General features: G+C 38.5%; 1 non-coding gene across 1 annotated transcript; it reads left to right on the top strand.

Moving 5' to 3' along the window:
* Positions 1-19,962: 19,962 nt before the first annotated feature.
* Positions 19,963-20,045, top strand: TRNAS-GGA (transfer RNA serine (anticodon GGA)). Its single transcript has one exon. It is a non-coding gene; the product is annotated as a tRNA-Ser (tRNA).
* The last annotated feature ends 5,392 nt before the right edge of the window (positions 20,046-25,437 follow it).

The raw sequence follows: 25,437 nt of genomic DNA, 5'->3' as shown, positions 1-25,437 counted from the left end.
TCTGAGATTACATGATTGTGTGAACAATACTAACCTCTTCATGAAACAATTGTGATCACTAATAAATCACAATTAACTTAATATTTAATAACCTGCTTTTTAAAAATTACATCAGTGACCCCAAATGTTATCTGTGTTCACCAGCAGTGGTGAAAACATCTGAAAAGTGATGCTGAAGCAAAGAAATATAATTGGGCCTTAGGGATTTGGAAAGCTCAGTAGGGTTAGTTCTTTTTAGAAACTGTGCTAAGCATAAGCTTAGAATCCCCCAAATCTTGGTGTATATATATATTCTCTTCATGGCTGTTCCTGAGATCTAAAGGATGGTATCTTGGGCTTATATCATTCAATTGAAGGCTCTGAAGGATGAATGACAGGCCATTTCTTAAGCCTATTAAGTGAAAATTATGGTACTGCTGACTACAGACTCAAAAAAAAAATCTCAGTAATTGCCACAGTGATTTAGGACCATCTCCAAATGCAACATTGTGAAGTTCATTGCTGTTGCAACTAGCAACAGTGTAGCCTAGAGACACAGAAGATAATAGCTACAAACCTATATTTTTCTATTCAAAGTTTATTAATTAAATTATTGCTCAGTATCCCAAGATAATGTCTATTATAAATATTTGCAATGGCCACACAATTCTCTTATGCTAGGTGTATGAGGATATGTTTCCTTGGCAATAATAAAATTATTCAAAGTCCATTGCTGATTGTGTATAGCACAGAGTTCAACTGTTAAAGACAAATTCCAGCTAAAAATGAACTACTTTCCAGTACTTTAGAATAGACTTGGTAAAAAAAAAAAAATATATATATATATATATAGTTATATATATATGTATATATATATACAGTTAAATGGGCTTTTGATTTAAAAGAGGAATTCCTGATATGGCACTAAAATTACATAGAAATAACAAAAAATTGTCTTTAAATAAACCACCTAGGTAACATCACTGATTCTTTAGTTCAAAGAAATTATGATCCTTGGGGACTGGGAGCAATAGATATAAATGCTGGTTTTCAGAGCATCAAAACTGTTTGCTTCAAAGAGGACAGCTTAAGAAGATGAAACAATTCTGAGACCCTGTCAAAAGACCTTTTGGCCTCTTAAGAAGTCAATGGAATTTGACATGGATTGCAGGATTTGTAAAGTAGCTCCCTTGAGATATATTCAACAAGAGTTTTTGACTGATGGTAGTTGTTCTAAGCCATCCATTTCCTTATATCTTTAAGAATGCTTTTATTCATTAAAAAAAGAGAAACTAAAAGAAAGGAAAGAAAATACATGCCCTGGGAAAAGGTACTTAATTTGATCACAAAGAGTAGCAATAGCCCTGCTCTCTAGAAACAAATCAAATGAACAAACAAATAAATAAAAGAAGCTAGAGAAGACTATTATGCTGCAGCAACAGTTAATTTTATTTGTGTTTCAGGGGCCTTCAGGGGAGAATTACATAAGAGTTTGGAAGAATTAAAGTGTTTATCATAGAAAAAAGTAATAATTGAAGGTTACCCTATGGTTCATTCTGTTTCTAACATTTCTACCAATTTTCTGCCTGTTGTTAATCAAAGAAAGCTTACATTTGCCATTTAAATGGCCATCTGAAAAGTAAAATCAATGCTATTTTCAATTATTTTTTCCATTTAAAAAAGTGAATTGATCTTACCAAATTTCCTCTCTGGGCAGAGGTGAATGGTTTTGCATTATAAAGAGGAGATGCACTTGCTATGATGTAGACACTGGAGGCCATAAAGTGCTCAGGGGTAATTGCATTGTGTTGTCCTACCCTCTGGGTTGAACATCACTACAGTGTATCCCTTGTAAGCTGAGCCTTGATTAGATAACTGTGTATATGGAGGGGCCCTCTCCTGGAATAAGTTCAGTCTACTTTAAGGAAGGAATGGGTTTCTCTAATTGCAGGAAGGTGCAAGTAGGCTAATTTTTGTGAACAGATTTTTAAGCTGTTCTTTTCTGCCCCTAGTATTTGTTAAGGCAAATGAATACTTAAAGCATCAACAGATTAAAAATTTTTTTGCCTACTCTGTATAAAACAAGGTGTTGGAATGTGAGAAATAGAAGGACATAAACATCACTGCCCTTATTTCAAACAGACAGCAAATCTCATACCCTTTCCCTTCCTATGTAGTTTAACTAGGAGCTGGTGGAGACAGAGAGTACCCTGGACATTTCTTAGTGAGCTGATTTCTGCTTGCTCTTTGGGGCTTTTCCAGGTGGCACTAGTGGTAAATAAACCGCCTGCCAATGCAGGAGACATAAGAGACGCGGGTTTGATTCCTGGGTTGGGAAGATGCCCTGGAGAAGGAAATGGTATCCGATTCCAGTATTCATGCCTGGGGAATCCCATGGACAGAGGAGCCTGGAGGGCTACACAGTCCATGGGGTTGCAAAGAGTTGGACACAACTGAAGCAACTTAGCACATGCATAAACACACTTAAGGTAGCTTCTAGCCATATATGGCTACTTAAATTTAAATTAATGAGGATTAAATATCTTTGTGTGCTAAGTCGTTTCAGTCATGTCCGACCCTTTGTGACCCTATAAACTGTAGCCCACCAGGTTCCGCTGTCCATGGAATTCTCCAGGCAAGAATACTAGAGTGGGTTGCCATTTCCTAAATAGCATTAGTGATTCAAATTTTAGCAGTCACACTAGTCAGTTTTGGGCACTGAAAACTATACCTGGCCTGTAGATATGTATGGGATAGTGCACAGGTAGATTATTATAGTCATCACAGAAAGTTTTATTGGGCAAGATGTCCCAAGGTGAAAACAAACAAACAAAAACCAGTGGCCTGAGTGGTAAGAGATCACAGTTTGAATCACTATGTTGTATGACCTGGAACAAGTTATTTGTATACTTTTTAAAATGAGGAGGTTGTTTGAAAACCCACAAGGCTTGTTCGGCAATGACACACGTATACTATGAGGAGGCCATGGCAGCCCACTCCACTATTCTTGCCTGGAAAATCCCATGGACAGAGGAGTCTGGCAGGCTACTGTCCATGGGGTCGCGACGAGTCAGACAATACTGAAATGACTTAGCACACATGCATGTGAGCTATAAAGTTTCGTTACGAAACAGAGTTGAGAGTCGTCTGGAATCTCTGGAAAGTGTACTTTAATTAAATTAATTTATTTGTTGAAATACAGTTCATTTGCAATATTGTGTTAGTTTTAAGTGTACAACAACATAGTGATTCAGTTTTTTTTTTTTGGCAGATTATATATCATTATTGGTTATTATATGGTATTAGTTACCCCTGTGCTATACAGTAAATCTTTATTGCTTATCTATTTTATGTTAAAAGCTTCTGAATGTGTAATTGCTTCTCAAACTGAATTTGACTTTGGTTTCTTTCAGGGGATAGGCCTGTTTGGCTTCCAAAAAGCAAATAAACGAAACTCTTTTAAGTGTCACTGCTGATAGAGTATTTGGTTCAGGATATAAAAATACAGTGCTAAAAGATTTTTGTAATCCATATTATCAATCTACCAATATCATTTGAATTATAAATATTAAGCTTGTTTCGGAAGCCATGGCAGAAATGAAAGTTTAAAAGGATACTGTAGTTACATTTTTTATTTTATTGAGAGTTGTTTCCACTAGGGAACTCTCAGCCTGTCGGATTAAAATGGTAAAGAGACCTTTTACCGCAAGAGCTCTGACAGTTATCCCCTTAGCAAAGTTTGCTTTTGTGATAATTACACCTACTCTTGTTTACCAAGTGAATCACTTTTCAGTGCTGCTTTTAACCTTGACTGGTTTCTCTTTGATGATTATTTTTTGCTATGAAGAGATGTTTAGAAATACAGGGCACATTTTCTGTTGCTTTTTTTCAAGTGATGTTTATCATTTTTTAAAAGCAGATTTCAAGATTCAAGGGCAGTTAAACTTGGGTAAGAATATCACAACATGTCTTTCATCTGTTAGGGCAGGAATGAGCCGGGATTAGTCAGGATAATGATACTTAATTTCCATTCCTTCCTTGTGCACACAGGTGCCACCAAACCCACTAGGCATTATGGGAATAAGAGTTAAGAGGTTTTAAGCTATGAGGATGAGGCAAATGGTTCTCCTAAGTTAGGGTGGGTTTGATGAGATAGGTTTCTCTATAGAACAACAGAAATCATCCTAAGATAGAAGAATGTTAAGATAGTGAAACATGTGCTGCAATTCAAGCTCACGTTTTCTATGCATCAGTAATTTTCAACGTAACACTTGGTAATACACATCAACATTTCAAGTTTCAAAACAGAAGCTTCTATAAGAAACTTTGAATGGTTCTATGAAGACCTACAAGAACTTCTAGAAATAACACCCAACAAAGATGTCCTTTTCATTATAGGGGACTGGAATGGAAAAGTAGGAAGTCAAGAAATACCTGGAGTAACAGGCAAATTTGGCCTTGGAATACGGAATGAAGCAGGGCAAAGGCTAATAGAGTTTTGCCAAGAGAACGCACTGGACATAGCAAACACACTCTTCCAACGACACAAGAGAAGACTTTACACATGGACATCATCAGATGGCCAACACCGAAATCAGATTGATCATATTCTTTGCAGCCAAAGATGAAGAAGTTCTATACAGTCAGCAAAAACAAGACTGGAAACTGACTGTGGCACAGAACATGAACTCCTTATTGCTAAATTCAAACTTCAATTGAACAAAGCAGGGAAAACCACTATACCATTCAGCTATAACCTAAATCAAATCCCTTATGTGAGAAATAGATTCAAGGGATTAGATCTGATAGACAGGGTGCCTGAAGAACAATGGATGGAGGTTTGTGACATTGTACAGGAGGCAGTGATCAAGACAATCCCCAAGGAAAAGAATTTCAAAAAAGCAAAATGGTTGTCTGAGGAGGCATTACAAATAGCTATGAATAGAAGAAAGCAAAAGGCAAAGGAGAAAAGTAAAGATACACCCATTTGAATGTGGAATTCCATGGACTAGCAAGGAGAGACAAGAAAGCCTTCCTCAGTGATCAGTGCAAAGACATAGAGGATGTTGTTCATCCTCCATATGTTGGAATTTTTAATAGTTTTTCTCCTGTAATTGAGATCTAATCTTACTGCATTGTGGTCAGAAAAGATGCAAAGACAGAAATATTGATCAATGGAACAAAATAGAAAGCCCAGAGATAAATCCACACACATATGGACATCTTATCTTTGACAAAGGAGGCAAGAATATACAATGGATTAAAGACAACCTCTTTAACAAGTGGTGCTGGGAAAACTGGTCAACCACTTGTAAAAGAATGAAACTAGACCACTTTCTAACACCATACATAAACTCAAAATGGATTAAAGATCTCAACGTAAGACCAGAAACTATAAAACTCTTAGAGGAGAACATAGGCAAAACACTCTCCGACATACATCACAGCAGGATCCTCTATGACCCACCTCCCAGAATATTGGAAATAAAAGCAAAAATAAACAAATGGGACCTAATTAAACTTAAAAGCTTCTGCACAACAAAGGAAACTATTAGCAAGGTGAAAAGGCAGCCTTCAGAATGGGAGAAAATAATAGCAAATGAAGCAACTGACAAACAACTAATCTCAAAAATATACAAGCAACTCCTACAGCTCAACTCCAGAAAAATAAATGACCCAATCAAAAAATGGGCCAAAGAACTAAATAGACATTTCTCCAAAGAAGACATACAAATGGCTAACAAACACATGAAAAGATGCTCAACATCACTCATTATCAGAGAAATGCAAATCAAAACCACTATGAGGTACCATTTCACACCAGTCAGAATGGCTGCAATCCAAAAGTCTACAAATAATAAATGCTGGAGAGGGTGTGGAGAGAAGGGAACTCTCTTGCACTGTTGGTGGGAATGCCAACTAGTACAGCCACTATGGAGAACAGTGTGGAGATTCCTTAAAAAACTGGAAATAGAACTGCCTTATGATCCAGCAATCCCACTGCTGGGCATACACACTGAGGAAACTAGAAGGGAAAGAGACACGTGTACCCCAATGTTCATCGCAGCACTGTTTATAATAGCCAGGACATGGAAGCAACCTAGATGCCCATCAGCAGATGAATGGATAAGAAAGCAGTGGTACATATACACAATGGAGTATTACTCAGCCATTAAAAAGAATACATTTGAATCAGTTCTAATGAGATGGATGAAACTGGAACCTATTATACAGAGTGAAGTAAGCCAGAAAGAAAAACACCAATACAGTATACTAATGCATATATATGGAATTTAGAAAGATGGAAACAATAACCCTGTGTACAAGACAGCAAAAGAGACACTGATGTATAGAACAGTCTTATGGACTCTGTGGGAGAGGGAGAGGGTGGGGAGATTTGGGAAAATAGCATTGAAACATGTATAATATCATGTATGAAACGAGTCGCCAGTCCAGGTTTGATGCACGGTACTGGATGCTTGGGGCTGGTGCACTGGGATGACCCAGAGGGAGGGGAGGGGAGGGAGGAGGGAGGAGGGTTCAGGATGGGGAACGCGGGTATACCTGTGGTGGATTCATTTCGATATTTGGCAAAACTAATACAATATTGTAAAGTTTAAAAATAAAATTAAATTAAAAAACAAAACAAATAAAAAGATAGCCAAAGATAGACAGATTAAAAAAAAAAAAAGAAAATCCTGTAACTTTTAATCCTGATTTTTACTGTGTTTCCAGTGATATTTCATAAACTATACAAAGTTCCTGGGAAAGAACTCTTAGAAGTGAAACTTATAGAATTAAAAAAATTTTTTCTAAACTATAAAAAAAAAAAAAAGACATAGAGGAAACAATAGAATGGGAAAGTCTAGAGATCTCTTCAAGAAAATTAGAGATACCAAGGGAATATTTCATGCAAATATGGGCACAATAAAGGACAGAAATGGTATGGACCTAACAGAAGCAGAAGATATTAAGTAAAAGAGGCAAGAATACACAGAAGAACTGTACAAAAAAGATCTTCATGACCCAGATAATCATGATGATGTGATCATCAGCCTAGAGCCAGACATCCTGGAATTCAAAGTCCAGTATGCCTTAGGAAGCAGCATGACAAAGCAAGCTAGTGGAGGTGATGTAATTCCAGTTGAGCTATTTCAAATCATTAAAGACAATACTGTGAAAGTGCTGCACTCAATATGCCAGCAAATATGGAAAACTCAGCAGTGGCCACAGGACTGGAAAGGTCAGTTTTCATTCCAATCCCGAAGAAAGGCGACGCCAAAGAATGCTCAAAGTACTGCATGATTGCACTTGTCTCACACACTAGTAAAGGAACGCTCAAAATTCTCTAAGCCAGGCTTCAAAAATATGTGAATGGTGAACTTCCAGATGTTCAAGCTGGTTTTAGAAAAGGCAGAGGAATCAGAGATCAAATTGCCAACCTCTGTCGGATCATCGAAAAAGCAAAAGATGTCCAAAAAACATCTACTTCTGCTTTATTGACTATGCCAAAGCCTTTGACTGTGTGGGCCACAACAAAGTCTGGAAAATTCTTAAAGAGATGGGAATACCAGACCACCTGATCTGCCTCTTGAGAAATCTGTATGCAGGTCAAGAAGCAGTGTTAGAACTGGACTTGGAACAACAGACTGGTTCCAAATAGGGAAAGGAGTACATCAAGGCTGTATATTGTCACCCTGCTTATTTAACTTATATGCAGAGTACATCATGAGAAACACTGCACTGGATGAAGCACAAGCTGGAATGAAAATTGCCAGGAGAAATATCAACCACCTCAGATATACAGATGACACAACCCTTATGGCAAAAAGTGAAGAACAACTTTAGTGCCTCTTGATGAAAGTGAAAGAGGAGAATGAAAAAGTTGGCTTACAGCTCAACATTCAGAAAACTAAGATCATGGCATTCGGTCCCATCACTTCATGGGAAATAGATAGGGAAACAGTGAGAGACTTTATTTTATTGGGCTCCAAAATTAATGCAGATGGTGACTGCAGCCACGAAATTAAAAGACGCTTCTTGAAAGAAAAGTTATGACCGACTGAGATAGCATATTAAAAAGCAGAGCTATTAATTTGCCAACAAAGGTCCATCTAGTCAAAGCTATGGTTTGGATGTGAGAGTTGGACTATAAAGAAAGCTGAGCACCAAAGAATTGTTCCTTTTGAATTGTGGTGTTGGAGAAGACTCTTTTAGAGTCCCTTGGACTGCAAGGAGATCCAACCAGTCCATCCTAAAGGAAATCAGTCCTGAATATTCATCGGAAGGACTGATGTTGAAGCTGAAACTCCAATACTTTGGCCACCTGATGGGAAGAACTGACTCATTGGAAAAGACCCTGATACTGGGAAAGATTGAAGGCAGGTGGAGAAGGGAATGACAGATGAGATGGATTGCATCCTCGACTCAATGGACATAAGTTTGAGTAAACTCCGGGAGTTGATGATGGACAGGGAGTGCGGCAGTCCATGGGGTTGCAAAGAGTCGGACATGACTGAGCCAATGAACTGAACTGAATGACAAACTTGAAAGCTATATTTATGTGTTGGGGCCACTAAAAGATTTGTCCTTATGATAGTCCTGCTAGTAGTAGAAAAGGCAAAAAAGAGATAACAAAAAGCCTCAAGAATTTCTGTAGATATCGTTGGTAAGGCAACACCAATGGTACAAGAGGAAACTTAGGAAATAGGCTTGGAACTACCTAGGGGCAAATCCAGGCAGCACTGGAGCAGAGAAAATAATTTTAGAGGCTGTTGAGGTCTCAAATCACAGAAGGAAAGGAACTTGGGAGAGAAGACTTGATGTGTCAGTAGCTTAATATTTGCTCATTTTAGAAGAAATGTCATGAGCGGCAAAGCTAGCATCAGTTCAGTTCAGTCACTCAGTCGTGTCTGACTCTTTGCGACCCCATGAATCATAGCATGCCAGGCCTCCCTGTCCATCACCAACTCCTGGAGTTCACTCAAACTCATGTCCATCGAATCAGTGATGCCATCTAGCCATCTCATCCTCTGTCGTCCCCTTCTCCTCCTGTCCCCAATCCCTCCTAGCATCAGACTCTTTTCCAATGAGTCAACTCTTTGCATGAGGTGGCCAAAGTATTGGAGTATCAGCTTCAGCATCAGTCCTTTCAATGAACACCCAGGACTGATAGCCTTTAGGATGGACTGGTTGGATCTCCTTGCAGTCCAAGGGACTCTCAAGAGTCTTCTCCAACACCACAGTTCAAAAGCATCAATTCTTCAGCACTCAGCTTTCTTCACAGTCCAACTCTCACATCCATACATGACCACTGGAAAAACCAAGGCCTTGACTAGACGACCTTTGTTGGCAAAGTAATGTCTCTGCTTTTGAATATGCTATCTAGGTTGGTCATAACTTTCCTTCCAAGGAGTAAGTGTCTTTCAATTTCATGGCTGCAATCACCATCTGCAGTGATTTTGGAGCCCCCCAAAACGAAGTCTGACACTGTTTCCACTGTTTCCCCATCTATTTCCCATGAAGTGATTGGACCAGATGCCATGATCTTCGTTTTCTGAATGTTGAGCTTTAAGCCAGCTTTTTCACTCTCCACTTTGACTTTCATCAAGAGGCTTTTTAGTTCCTCTTCACTTTCTATGCCAAAAGCTAACATAGACACATGCAAATGCGAACATTGTAAATGTCTGTAAAATCTTCCCTGTGTTCTAGGCCTCCCTTGCACTGTTGCCATCTATCCCTGAGGCAATTTTGGCTTTCTGCTTAATCCTTAGAGTCCTTAGTGTGGCTTCTACCACACCTCTCCAATTAGTGATCTCATTAAAATCACCAGTGTGCTAATGTAGACAGTGAATCTACACACAATGGATTCTGTATATACATAATTTTCTTGACCACATTAACAGCTTTCCCTTTTGAAATACTTTACTCATCTTTCACGGTGTCACACTCTTTTGGTTTTCTTTGCAGCCTCTTTTCCCTTAGTTACATTCTAATTATTGGAAACTCAATGTAGGATTTCTTCTTGTCTCACTCTATGCATTCAGGGCAATTACATCTACACTCAAGATTTAGTTACCATCACAATACTAATGATACCTAAATATATATTTGCAGGCCAGATCTCCTTTTGATCTTCTTACAGAGTATACCTAGGACTTGAATTCATCTTTTCACCCTCTTTTTATTCCTTTTCTATTATTTCCTATTTTATTAAATTGCTTCATCTTTCCAATGAAATGACTCTGACAAAAATACTTAGGGTACTGGATGATTCTATTGCTGGCTTTAACTCCTTAACTGCTAACAACAATCAATTAATTGGTAAGGCCTATTCATTTACCATCTAAAAGGTAAGCCCTATTTCTGCTGCTTTTGAGTAGGACATTTTTTTTTTAATTCCTTCAATAGCATCCTGTCTCATTTACTATAGTTTATTGTATTCTATATCTGTGATTAACCTACTGTGAAGCTAGAATGATCTTTTTGAAACACAAATCTGATTCAAATAATGTCATCCTTAAGATCCCTCAGGTATGGGTAGCTAGTAAGACTCTTTAGGGCCTTTGTCCTACCCATGTCTTCTCACCCTGTCTCTGAGAATGTTTCACCTTAAACTCAATGCTTCAAATTCTGATTTCTTTCAGCGGTAGTTTCTCAGTCGTGTCCAACTCTTTGTCCATGGAATTCTCCAAGCAAGAATACTGGAGTGGTTAGCCACTCCCTTCTCCAGGGGCACTTCCGGACCCAGGGATTGAATCCAGATCTCCTGCAATGAAGATGAATTCTTTACTATCTGACCCACCAGGGAAGCCTGATTTCTTTCAGAGTTCAGATTTTTTTTTTCACCTTTTTTTTCTTACCTCACCACCTTCACATATATTTTTTATCTTTTGAATACCTTTTCATCTTTCAGATTTAAGGTAAGCACCATCTTCAGAGAATCTTCTTGGTTATTAGACCAAATTAGGCTCCCTAATATCAGCTTTCCAAAAAGTCTTGAATTTCTACTAGCATATGCATGAAATTTATTTAATTTTATAATCATTTATTTCTTTTTTCACAAACAAAAAGCTTTAAGAAATCATGAATTTTGTTACTATAACTTAATACTGTTTCTAACAATATTAAAATAAAAGCAAAGTTTCTTAAACATTGAAAGTTTTTAAATCAATATTCAAGATATACATGAACATATGAACTACATATAATCAGTTTAGTATGTATCAATATTAGTATCTGATAGAGGATATATATAGAGTTAATTGCATTTACAACTTATACAGCATATATGGGTATTTTTGCCATACTCAACATACATATTCTTGGATAATTTTGTTCTGCAAAATTTTATGCTGAAAATGACAATGTATTGGAAAAAAGATTTGGGCAAAGATGAAAAGCTGACTTAACTTTTTAATTAGAGCACTAACTAAAATATTAATTGGTATCTGGAAATATAACACAAACAGCAGAGGCAGGCAGCTCAGAGTTGGCCTCAGGGGATAATTAAAAAAAAACAAAAAAACACCAGAACAGTAGACTGGAAATGCTGGCCTGTGGGCACTAAGATGATGCAGACCAGCTTAAGCTCTGGGCCAGAGGGGCTGCCATTTAGGGATCACGGGAAGAAGAGAAACATGCCAAGAGTCGAGAGCTGGGCAAAGCTGGCAGGCTGCCTCTCCAGGGAAAGGCCCCACATGTAGGCACTTAGTTTTACTTTTCTGAAAGTAGAACTAAAAGGGCTTCTACCAGTGAAGCAGCTGAACTGAGCATGTTTTCCTTTGCTGATGAAAATTCTGATTCTACTCTGGCTCCCTTTTCCTAGAAAAAGGTACATACAAACTTCCATGTTTTCCTAAGTATGGATTACGTTTAAGGGAACTGGTGTTAGAGAAACATACATGAAGGAGCAGAACAGACTATATTTGCACAATAGGGAAGTGGTATTAGAATTGCAATCTTCTCGTGTCCACAAATTTCCACATTTTCAAGAAGGAAGAGCAAAGTAGTCAAAAGATAGTAAAGTTATTTCTTCCTCAATTACAGTGGAATATTTTATCATTTATTTTATTTATTATGTTATTATTATTTATTTAATAGAGTTACACATAAAAATGCTTGGTAAGTAAATGTGTGTGTGTGTTGAGAGAGAGAGAGGAAGTGAGTCAGTTCAAAAGGAGACAGAATCACTATGGGTTTTGTGGAATAAAGGATTTATTATAGGAATAAGTAAGTGTTAGTCACTCAGTCACGTCAAACTCTTTGTGACCTCATGGACTGTAGCCCACCAGGCTCCTCTGTCCCTGAAATTCTCCAGGCAAGAATACTAGAGTGGGTTACCATTTCGTTCTCCAGGGGATCTTCTCAACCTTAGGGATCAAACCTGGGTCGCCTCCATTGCAGGCAGATTCTTCACCATCTGAGCCACCAAGGAAATCCTATTATAGGAATAGGACCTTACATAATCCAAGACACTGGGGAAGTAAGTGTTTAAAAAAAAAAAAAAAGCAGGTTGTAGAAAATCAAAGAAAAGTCAGACCCAGGACTTCTGAAGCATTAATGTCAAAAGACAAATGAAACTTGTAGAGTGATCTGGAAAGACTGGTCCCTCAAGCTGATGGAGTGGGAAGAGGGAGGAGAGCTTCTGAGATCTGTTGCCTCTGCAGATGGCAAGGAAGCTGAGGTTCCATCAGCAGAAAGGTTTGTTAGGAGGAACTACACACAGGGCAGAGAATCAAGAATGAGCTGGAACTTCCCAACACTTCTGTGTCTGACTCTTCACGTAACCTAATGTAGTGATATTTGGAGAGCAATAACTGCCATTCAAATCATACACAGATTTCTCTTGTGGCAAACATTAAAGTAAAAGCACACAGAGATGGATATTCTTGGAAAGATTCATCACAGCCAAGGCAACTAACATAGTAAAGTGCACTTTGTTAAGTTAACCTGCAAAGGGAGGCAAGTGACAAATTGAAGAGGGTTTCAAAGATTTGACTCAAATCACATTGAGTTCTGGAAGGAGAGTCCTGTTTTTCAACAAACATCATCTTTGTTTTTCTAAGATAATTTTGACAGCAATAGGATAGAATGGATTGAAGAGACACTGGGGATTTTGGAGTCTATTTTTGAACCCTAGAAATGCAGTTGGGCAAGATGTTTTGAAGAACTAAACTAAGAGAATGACATTGTTAAAGAAAGAAATACAATTTTTTTAAGAAAAGGTTTTCTAGGAAATTTTGTTCAAACCAGTTGTTTGCGATTTGTCTAAGTGGAATAAGGACCCAGGAATGAGAGTAATTTCTGATAGCACCGCTCCCATGTGGCCCAAATGTCTCTCGGCCTTTGTCCTTGCAGACTTATTATTTCGGAACAACTTTCCAGATATTTGCAGCCCTCATTCCACTCAAGCCTGAGCTCAAATGTCACAGCTCCAGGAAGTAAATTCAAATAGTGTGCTCATGTCCTCTTTCCTTATCCAACTTTATATTTCCTCATAACATTCATCACCACATGATCTTATGCATGCTAAGTTGCTTCATGCATGCATGCATGCTAAATTGCTTCAGTCCTGTCCAACTCTTTGCAACCCTATGGACTATAGCCCTCCAGGCTCCTCTGCCCATGGGATTCTCCAGGCAAGAATACTAGAGTGGGTTGCCCTGCTCTTCTCTAGAGGATCTTCCTTACCCAGGGATCTTCCTTACACAGGGATGAAACCTGTGTCTCTTATGCCTCCCACATTGGCAAGTGGGTTCTTTACCACTAGTTCCACATGGTAAGCCCATATGATCTTACATATTTAATTTTCTAAAATTTTATTTTAATGCCTTCCTTCTCAAAACATGTGCAATCCTATGAGAGGAAATGTGTTCTGCTTTGTTTGTTGCTGTATCGCTGTCCCTTGAATAAAGAATGAATGGTCCATGTGGCTTTGGTCATCAGTATTGGTGGAATATCAGTAATAGAATTTATAATATAGTCAGGAAATTCTGTGGTTAGAGACACTGACCAGTCAGTGGAAGTAAAGTTGTATGCTTTCCAATGGGATTGTTTTTTGATACTGGTACACTATAGGTCAACTTTGTTGGAATTCTGAGACATCATGATATTCATAGTAGGTATTTCTATTTGGGTCAGTAGATGCCATCATCTAATGCTTGACCAACCTAGATAGCATATTGAAAAGCAGAGACATTACTTTGCCAACAAAGGTCTGTCTAGTCAAGGCTATGGTTTTTCCAGTGGTCATGTATGGATGTGAGAGTTGAACTGTGAAGAAAGCTGAGCACCAAAGAATTGATGCTTTTGAACTGTGGTGTTGGAGAAGACTCTTGAGAGTCCCTTGGACTGCAAGGAGATCCAGCCAGTCCATTCTGAAGGAGATCAGCCCTGGGATTTCTTTGGAAGGAATGATGCTCAAGCTGAAACTCCAGTACTTTGGCCACCTCATGCGAAGAGTTGACTCATTGGAAAAGACTCTGATGCTGGGAGAGATTGGGGGCAGGAGGAGAAGGGGACGACAGAGGATGAGATGGCTGGATGGCGTCACTGACTCAATGGACATGAGTCTGAGTGAACTCCAGGAGTTGGTGATGGACAGGGAGGCCTGGTGTGCTGTGATTCATGGGGTCGTAAAGAGTCGGACATGACTGAGCGACTGAACTAAACTGAACTGAATGCCTAAGTGTGAGAAGAATGAAGCCTAGTTAAGTTCTATTCCATTTGATTATTTACATGGTCTAGAAATTCATCTAGTCTATACCCTAAGTTGTCCAAGTGCTAAAGTGGGCTCAAACTCTGTCTACTGCTGGGGATTGACTTGTAATTCTTTACCAGGTATTCCATTAATTGTGGCTGATGGTGTTGATGGAAAATCTTCAACTGGGCAGGGTATTGTAACTATCGAAACATGACAAAATTGTGTAATATGATTGCATAGTTACTAGTCAGTAATCATTTTATCTAGGTTTTACAAATAAACCAATCAGTATAAATTTCACAGATATGAGGCTGTGAGTGCTTGCTTCTGTGTGCCCTACACAGGTTAGGCAATAGGATTTGGCTTTAAGTGCAGGGAATTCAAATTCTACTAACGTACTCAATCCCCTATTGGAGATGGTAAAGAATCTTCCTGCAATGCAGGAGACCCAGGTTCGATCCCTGGGTCAGGAAGATCCCCTGGAGAAGGAAATGGCCATCCATTCCAGTATTCTTGCCTTTAGAATTCCATGGACAGAGGAGCCTGGCAGGCTACAGTCCATGGGGTCGCAAAGAGTTGGACATGCTGCTAAGTCACGGCAGTCGTGTCCGACTCTGTGCGACCCCATAGACAGCAGCCCAACAGGCTCCAACGTCCCTGGAATTGTCCAGGCAAGAACACTGGAGTGGGTTGCCATTTCCTTCTCCAATGCATGAAAGTGAGAAGTGAAAGTGAAGTCGCTCAGTCGTGTCCGACTCTTAGCAACCCCATGGACTATAGCCCACCAGGCTCCTCCGTCCATGGGATTTTCCAGGCAAGAGTACTGGAGTGGAGGGCCATTGCCTTCTCCAGAATGAATAATACAATGTGCTCAATGAGAGCTTGGAAAAGGTTAGTGAAGAGAACAAGGAAGTGGAACAAACTGGAAGACAGACCACAAGAGGAACTAGGAGGGTCTCATAGAAGCCTCAGAATTTTTGTTTGCAGTTGAACCCAAAAATTACATGAAATACCTGTCATCTGTGTTCTCTCCAAGAGTAAGGGGCTTAGAAGGGGGTTGGGATGCTTGGAAAAGGAGATTGCTCTGGGCACTGAAAGCCAGATGGACAAAGAAAACTTAACCTTGGCTGGAATGCTAAAATGACCTAATCAAATGCCAGCTTGAGAGTCCTGAGTCACAAATCAATTGTGTGCAGTGTTGATCAGAATGGAAACTGAATATGATTTGGTGTGCCAAGGTGATTGCTGTGGATAAAACTGGAGTGTTGGCAGCATACCTTCATGTGTTGGCAGGTATGTGGTATTTGGGGTACGTATATGTATTTGGGTGACTGGTAACTGTTTTAAGGCCCAGGATAATCCTGTAATTCCTTAGTCTACTGTGAATTCAGCTATATTGCAAACTGTGCCGTTTAGTCTATTTATCTTTCAGAAAACATAGCTTAGTGCTACAGAAATGGGCCACTATATTGAAGTATAATTACTCGATTCATCTCGAAGAATTACATCTGCATAAATGTATGAATAAATGTATGTGCATATGTGTGTTAGTGCATTTATTTGTAACTAGGGTTTATCTCAGAGAAATCCAGGCTATGGAGAAGTCTCCACTGATTTTGATATTCCCTTCATCTGCCCTCCCAGTGAGGATGATCCGTGTCACCAACATAACTTTGACATTATCATGATCAGTTGCAGTGAGTCTTCTGTAAATGTCAGAACCAGGGTCCCAGGAATCATAATAAGCAAGGTTTCTAGGCCAGATAACTCTGCTGACATGTTCATTAGTCTTTTAGTGAATGAATAAGTTTTTTATGATCAAGATATGTATCAATGCTGTTGTCCTGTTTATAATTATAGAGACAAGAAATAGACTCACTGATGCAGCATTCAAGCTGAGAGGAAAAGAGTAGAGGAATTATTACAGACGTCTGGATGGTGTCCTTAATTCCCCCTTCAGCTATTGAATCTCAGCTGTCTGCAATCAAGAACTGAGTCACAAAATAGCTTGTATTGTGTTGCTATTTCTGTTTAACAGACTGTTTTTCAGCATGGAAATTATGAACAATTAACCAGGTTTTAAAATTTCTATAAGAAAAACATTTAAATGCAGCTATAACTTTAGCTATAATAGCACTAAGTACAATTAAACAAAAATATTTTAATAATTGTGCGAGTATTCAGTAAAATTTCATTATTTTGAAAAGTAAGTTGCAAACTCCCCAACCCAAGAAGATTTTAAATTAACTGTATTTAGGTAAACCAATAATTTTTATCAAAGGAATGTAGGGAAATTACTTTGCATAATGTGCAATTTAGGAAAAAAGACACCCAATTAATTAGATATTTGGGAAAACAGTGGATATTTTGAACTGCTTGTTCTGCCCAATAAGTTGTACAGAGTTCTCACTTGCCTAACTGAAATAGTTATTGGAATCTGCAAATGTTTATCAGTGTGCATGTATGCATATAGTCTTATTTATATAATTATATTATTATTCATATCTACACACACAGGTATGCATATGTAGGATGTGACATACTTTGGTTGAGTATATGGAAATATTTTCCCCAGTTGATTATTTTTGTCAGATTTTAGAATGTTTCTTCTTTCCCTCTTGCAGGGTTCATTTTGGGATAATGTGCAAAAGGGCTCCCACATGCTGGGGGCATGCAGGCTCCTTATCGTATCACTCAAATACAACAACATGTTTATAAAAGCTCTTTTTAAAGGTTATTAATGCTATTTAAAAGGACACTGAGGTGATGTTTGTTCCTTAGAAAGGTAATAAGATTTTCAGACTGCCTGACCAGAGAAGGCAGACGAAAGAGTAATTTAACATCCTTCTAATCTGTCCCTAATGGAATTTGCAGTGGTTTTCTTCCTATTTCTTCTCTTTGTTTTTCAGCCTAATCAGTAATAGGAGGCTGAAATGGAGTCTCTTAATTGTTTTCAGTATTTTTTTTTTTTTTAATTCTAAACACACAGCTTGGAAATTGTAGTTCTTGCATTTGAGGTTTTTCTTCATGTTGCTCACCCGATGAGTTTTTTTTTTTTTAATTTTGGTTTGTGGTCTCTTTCATCTCTACAAGGGCAGTTGAAAATAAATCAAAAGTTGTCTCACTCAGGAATTATCTAAAGTAAATAAATAAATAAACAAGGCTAATAATTAGGCAACACATTGACTAGGCTGTTGAACTAGCTAAAGTGGAAAAGAAATTATTCAAGTTCTAAACCTTTCTACTTGCAAATTAGCCAAAATCAATTGCATTTTAAGCATTGCATCACCTTGATTGATTTTAAAATGGATAGCACTTTGCTGTTCACATTTATGGTGAGCCGTGAAGGACTTGGCAATGGGCATTTTTCTACCGTGGTCTGCATTAAACTTTTAAAATAGCATCTACTTTATGTTGAACAAACTTTACGAAGAATGCAGTCTGGTTTTTCTTGAAGGTTAAAATAAATTCTTCAGATTTCATTATTTGCATATAGCAATCTTATGTTTTCTTAGACTCTCTAACAGGTTCTAATTAGTTTCTTTAAAGCCGAAGAAGCATTTTTGAAATTTTAGGGTTGGACATTGATATAAAGAAATAAGTTAAAGCTTAAATTTTTTATGATGGCAAAAAGAAGAGAGGGAAAAATGACAGGTTTTAAATTAAAAGAGAGATTTCAAACACTGGCATGGAGGGCATCTTTGTGATCTTGAACAAACTTCAGACCTCCCCTCTCCTTTCCTCATCATCGTTTTATGCTTTCTGTCATTTTTTTTTAAATTTTATTTTTGAACTTTACAATATTGTATTGGTTTTGCCAAATATCGAAATGAATCCACCACAGGTATACATGTGTTCCCCATCCTGAACCATCCTCCCTCCTCCCTCCCCATACCATCCCTCTGGGTCATCCCAGTGCACCAGCCCCAAGCATCCAGTATCGTGCATCGAACCTGGACTGGCGACTCGTTTCATATATGATATTATACATATTTCAATACCATTCTCCCAAATCATCCCACCCTCTCCCTCTCCCACAGAGTCCAAAAGACTGTTCTATACATGTATTGTTTTAAAAACTAAATTAGAAAATGTGAACTAGTTTGATAATATTAGGCATTTGATGGCAATCAATAAATTCTACTTTCCTTCATTAAATGCAAACTAGGACACTTAATAAACTAAATGGGCAATTATTTGCTTAGCATCTCCTACATTTTCCTTTCCTTTACCTTTACTTACTTCTGTAAAATCCATTTCATAAGAGAGCATAGAATTATCTCCAAGTATACTGCCATGAATTTTATTTCAACCGTATCTTTAACCAACCACATGCTTTGAAAACAGAAAGTGAGGGATTATACATTATTCTAGTGGTAATAAATGGTAATTACTGTGGCTTCAATTGATGAAAATTGCCCTGGTGATATAGACTTAAATAAAAAAACCCATATTTTATATTTTTGGCATATGTTAAATATTTAAATATATGTTGATTTATGAGAGTTAGGGATGCTTATAGAGTTAAAGAAATTTGTGGCTATTTTGCTAGACTATCTCATAAAGAATATACATTTCATACAATGGGAAAAAAGTTAGATGGGCCACAGTTTAAGTATGTAATATCATTTCTAATGATTAATCACTTATAAATATTGATAATCCAGCTTATTTTAAAAGACACTTTCTTGGCTGGGCTAGAATTTTAATTTGCAAAAATTGGCTGGAAACAAACATTGGTAATTAGTTTCTGGTTTGCATAAGCCTTGCTTTGCAAATATTTGCTCTTCTAAAGAGTTAGCAATGGGTGTTTGCATATGTACAAGGATTTGTGGGCAGTAACAGTGAGATGCATTATGATTTTGGTAACTGCCATCATGTATTTTACTTGGGCTTCACATTTGGTAAGACCCACCTGTTTCTCCTCACCTCCTAATAATCCAGTATGACATTCTGGGGAGCTGGTTAAGTTTCTCTAAGAAATTAAGTTCTCACCTGATCATCTATGTTCCCAAGAGGCCCAATTTGGTTGCCATCTGAATTTTTAAAAACAGAGGTCAAGCTGCATTTGGAATCTTGAACAAAGATTCCTTCCTCCACCTTCCCTACCCCTCCTTTTTATTTATGAATAAAAATCACATGAATTGGAAATGGTTTCATTTTTAAAGGCAAGAATAAAATATTATTACTGAAGTCCAGGGCTGAGGCCTCAATCAGCACTTCTCATATTTCTGGCAAACTCAGGTGATCTCAATTTGGCACAAACTAATCTAGAGCCTTCCTGGTGGCTTCCCTGGTGGCTCAGAGGTTAAAGCGTCTGCCTGGAATGCAGGAGACCCGGGTTCGATCCCTGGATCGGGAAGATCCCCTGGAGAAGGAAATACCAACCCACTCCAGTACTCTTGCCTGGAGAATCCCATGGAGGGAGGAGCCTGGTAGGCTACAGTCCATGGGGTCGCAAAGAGTCAGACACGACTGAGTGACTTCACTTTCAATCTAGAGCCAGGTCATCCAAAATGAGGCATATTTGCCACAGAGAGGCTGACCCCAGAAGAAAGATCAGAATTTATATGGCTATGCAGCTTTATATAGCTTATATGTGTATAGTATATATATTTATACATTTTATCATTGTTCATTGGCACCTTGTGTTGGGTTTAAATAATATAATATATTCTGACACGGTTGCATTTATGTAATTTATTTAAAAAAACTAAATAGATTTTGGGGTGGAGTTAATCATTTTTTTAACTGATGGATACATCAAATTAGAAAAAGAAAAACTTTGGCCATCCACGATCTCAGCAATCTTCTTTCCTTGCAATCTATCGTTTGCAAGATTCTCTATCTGGAGAAGACTTACAAACACCAAACGGAAGCCTCTGTGCTGAATTTGTGTGCACCCCACACAATATTAGGGGAACTTTCTGGTGTCTCAGCACCATAATGGCCTCTGTTAGAAAGCTCAAACCAGTTTAGGTATTTTCTACCCAGTTCAGTTCAGTTGCTCAGTCATCTCCAACTCTTTGCGACTCCATGGACTGCAGCATGCCAGGCTTCCCTGTCCATCACCAACACCCGAAGATTACTCAAACTCATGTCCATCAAGTCGGGGATGCCATCCAACCATCTCATCCTCTGTCATCCCCTTCTCCTCCTGCCTTCAATTTTTCACAGCATCAAGGTCTTTTCCAATGAGTCCGTTGTTCACAACAGGTGGCCAAATTATTGGAGTTTCAGCTTCAGCATCAGTCCTTCCAATGAATATTCAGGACTGATTTCCTTTAGGATGGACTGGTTGGATCTCTTTGCAGTCCAAGGGACTCTCAGGAGTCTTCTCCAACACCACAGTTCAGAAGCATCCATTCTTTGGCACTCAGCTTTCTTTATAGTCCAACTCTCACATCTACATGACTACTAGAAAAACCAAAGCTTTGACTAGATGGACCTTTGTTGGCAAAGTAATGTCTCTGCTTTGTAAAATGCTCTCTAAGTTGGTCATAACTTTTCTTCCAAGGAGCAAGCATCTTTTAATTTCATGGCTGCAGTCACTATCTGCAGTGATTTTGGAGCCCCCAAAATAAAGTCTGCCACTGTTTCCATTGTTTCTCCATCTTTTTGCCATGAAGTGATGGGACCAGATGCCATGATCTTAGTTTCCTGAATGTTGAGTTTTAAGCCATCTCTCACTCTTCTCTTTCACTTGCATCAAGAAGCTCTTTAGTTCTTCTTTGTTTTCTGCCATAAGTGTGGTGTCATCTGCATATTTGAGGTTATTGATATTTCTCCTGGAAATCTTGATTCCAACTTGTGCTTCATCCAGTCCAGCATTTCTCATGATGTATTCTGCATATAAGTTAAATAAGCAGGATGACAATATATAGCTTTGATGTACTCCTTTCCTAATTTGAAACAAGTCTATTGTTCCAAGTTCAATTCTAACTGTTGCTGCTTGACCTGCATACAGATTTTTCAGGATGCAGGTCAGGTGGTTTGCTATTCCCATCTCTATAGTAATTTCCCACAGTTTATTGTGATCCACATAGTCAAAGGCCTTGACATAGTCAATAAAGCAGAAGTAGATATTTTTCTGGAACTCTCTCACTTTTTTGATGATCCAACGGATGTTGGCAATTTGATCTCTGGTTTCTCTGCTTTTTCTAAATCCAGCTTGAACATTGGGAAGTTCATGGTTACGTACTATTGAAGCCTGGTTTGGAAGATTTTGAGCATTACTTTACTAGCATGTGGAGTGAATGCAATTGTGCGGTAGTTTGAGCATCCTTTGGCATTGCCCTTCTTTGGGATTGGAATGAAAACTGACCTTTTCCAGTCCTGTGGCCACTGCTGAGTTTTCCAAATTTGCTGACATATTGAGTACAGCACTTTCACAGCATCATCTTTTAGGATTTGCAATAGCTCAACTGGAATTCCATCACCTCGACTAGCTTTGTTTGTAGTGCTGCTTCCTAAGGCCCACTTGACTTCGCATTCCAGGATGTCTGGCTCTAGGTGAGTGATCACACCATTGTGATTATCTGGGCAGTGAAGATCTTTTTTGTATATTTCTTCTGTGTATTCTTGCTACCTTTTCTTAATATCTTCTGCTTCTGTCAGGTCCATACCATTTCTGTCCTGTATTGTGCACATGTTTGCATGAAATGTTCCCTTGGTATCTCTAATTCTCTTGAAGAGATCTTTAGTCTTTCCCATTCTATTATTTTCCTCTATTTACTCCACCCTGTTCCATTTTCCCTGTTCAAATGAGATTAGTATATAAATAGTGAAAAAGCAAGGTTGATGATGGGGTGAAATAGTTTTTGTCAATAGATTTGTGTTGATACAGCCAATGAGCATTTCCTCTTTTCTATGGAGCTTGTTATTTTTTTTTTTTATCAAATCACTAGAGATTATATTTTTGCCTCCTCACGGGCTACTAGTTGTTCTAGAAATTGGGCTGTGGCATGTCAGAGAAGGATAATGGGCAGGATAACACTTAAGTTTTTGATCACTATTTATTTGTCATAATTTGCTAGCTTTGCTCTATTAGTTCAACTGGAGCCTCTACTCTATGAGAACATGTTACTTTCTCAGCCTAGAATGTTCACACTTGGCCTAGCTAAAATATTCTTCCATGTCCCCACAAGAATGGGTGCAGGTCACCTCTATGTAGTCACATATGCTCAACACTTACCTCCATAATATATAATTCTTCCTTTTGCTTTAAATTTTCTTCTTTATATTTTTGATACATTCAGAATTTGTTTCTAACAGCTTTATTGAGGTTTAAGAGACATATTCAATTCAGTTCCATCTCAGTCCTGTCCGACTTTTTGTGACCCTATGAACCTCAGCACGCCAGGCCTTCCTGCCCATCACCAACTCCTGGAGTCCACCCAAACCCATGTCCATCGAGTTGATGATGCCATCCAACCATCTCATCCTCTGTTGTCCCCTTCTCTTGCCCTCAATCTTTCCCGGCATCAAGGGTCTTTTCAAATGAGTCAGCTCTTCGCATCAGGTGGCCAAAGTATTGAAGTTTCAGCTTCAACATCAGCCCTTCCAATGAACACCCAGGACTGATCTTCTTTAGGATGGACTGTTTGGATCTCCTTGCAGTCCAAGGGACTCTCAAGAGTCTTCTCCAACACCGCAGTTCAGAAGCACCCATTCTTTGATGCTCAGCTTTCTTTGTAGCCCAACTCTTACATCCATACATGACCACTGGAAAAACCATAGACTTGACTACACAGACCTTTGTTGGCAAAGTAATGTCTGTGCTTTTGAATATGCTATCTAGGTTGGTCATAACTTTCCTTCTAAGGAGTAAGCGTCTTTTAATTTCATGGCTGCAATCACCATCTGTGGTGATTATTAGGTAGGTACAAAAATAACTGTGGTTTTGCATTGTTGAAATTTGCTGTTTGATATTGGAATACTTTCTTAAATAAATGTGGTTAGGTTAAACATTATTTTAATGCCCAATTCTCACTTTATATTTTTGTTCATGACTTATTACTTGCTGTGTATTTTATATTTATTTTAAACTATGGAAATGATGTTAGACAAAAACCAAATTTGAGTAATTTCCTTATTCGAGTTCAAGATGAGTCATAAAGCTGTGGAGACAACACACATCAGCAATGCATTTGGCCCAGAAACTGCTGCTGAACTTACAGTGCAGTGGTGGTTCAAGAAGATTGCAAAGGAGACCAGAGACTTGAAGATGAAGAACATAGTGCCCGGTCATCAGAAGTTGACAATGACCAACTGAGAGCCATCATCTAAGCTGATCTTCTTACAACTAAATAAGAAGTTGCCAAAGAATTCAATGTCAACCACGCTATGGGCAATTGACATTTGAAGCAAATTGGAAAGGTGAAAACCTCAATAAGTGATGCCACATGAGCTGACCACAAAACAAAACAAAAACATCATTCTGTAGTGTCATCTTGCAACAACAACAAACCTTTTCTTGATCAGATTGTGACATGCAATGAAAGGTAGATTTTATATGACAGCCAGTGATGACCAGCTCAGTGATTATAGCCAGAAGATGCTCCAAAGCACTTCCCAAAGCCAAACTTGCACCAAAAAAAAAAAGGTCGTGGTCACTGCTTGTTAGTCTGCTGCCCGTCTGAACCAATACAGCTTTCTGAATCCTGGTGAAACCATTACACCTGAGAAATATGCTCAACAAATCAATTAGATGCACCAAAAACTGCAATGCCTGCAGCTGGCATTGGTCAACAGAAACAGCCCAATTCTTCTTCATGACAATGCCCAACTGCAGGTCTCACAATCAACACTTCAAATGTTAAATGAATTGTGCTACAAAGTTTTTTTTTTTTTAATGTTACAGTATTGTATTAGTTTTACCAAACATCGAAATGAATCCACCACAGGTATACCTGTGTTCCCCATCCTGAACCCTCCTCCCTCCTCCCTCCCCATACCCTCCCTCTGGGTCATCCCAGTGCACCAGCCCCAAGCATCCAGTATCGTGCATCGAACCTGGACTGGCGACTCATTTCATACATGATATTATACATGTTTCAATGCCATTCTCCCAAATCTCCCCACCCTCTCCCTCTCCCACAGAGTCCATAAGATTGATCTATATATCAGTGTCTCTTTTGCTGTCTCATACACAGGGTTATTGTTACCATCTTTCTAAATTCCATATATATGTGTTAGTATACTGTATTGGTGTTTTTCTTTCTGGCTTACTTCACTCTGTATAATAGGTTCCAGTTTCATCCACCTCATTAGAACTGATTCAAATGTATTCTTTTTAATGGCTGAGTAATACTCCATTGTGTATATGTACCATAGCTTTCTTATCCACTCATCTGCTGATGGACATCTAGGTTGCTTCCATATTCCGCCATGTTCACCTGACACTTCGCCAAATGATTACCACTTCTTCAAGCATCTTGACAACTCTTTGCAGGGAAAATGCTTCCACAATCAGCAGGAGGCAGAAGATGCTTTCCAAGAGTTTGTTGAATCCCAAAGCATGGATTTTTATGCTGCAGGAATAAACCAACTTATTTCTTATTGGCAAAAATGTGTTGATTATAATGGTTCCTATTTTGATTAATAAATGTGTTTGATCCTAGTTATAATGAATTAAAATTCATGTTCTGAAACTACAGATATGTTTGAAAGTGAAAGTGAAAGCTACTCAGTCGTGTCCAACTCTTTGCAACCCCATGGACCATAAAGTCCATGGAATTCTCCAGGCCAGAATA

Source organism: Bos javanicus, chromosome 1 (assembly GCF_032452875.1).
Source record: "Bos javanicus breed banteng chromosome 1, ARS-OSU_banteng_1.0, whole genome shotgun sequence".
In the NCBI taxonomy this organism is placed as follows: domain Eukaryota; kingdom Metazoa; phylum Chordata; class Mammalia; order Artiodactyla; family Bovidae; genus Bos; species Bos javanicus.
Note: the sequence above shows the minus strand (reverse complement) of the source record. Positions and strands in the feature narration are given on the sequence as shown.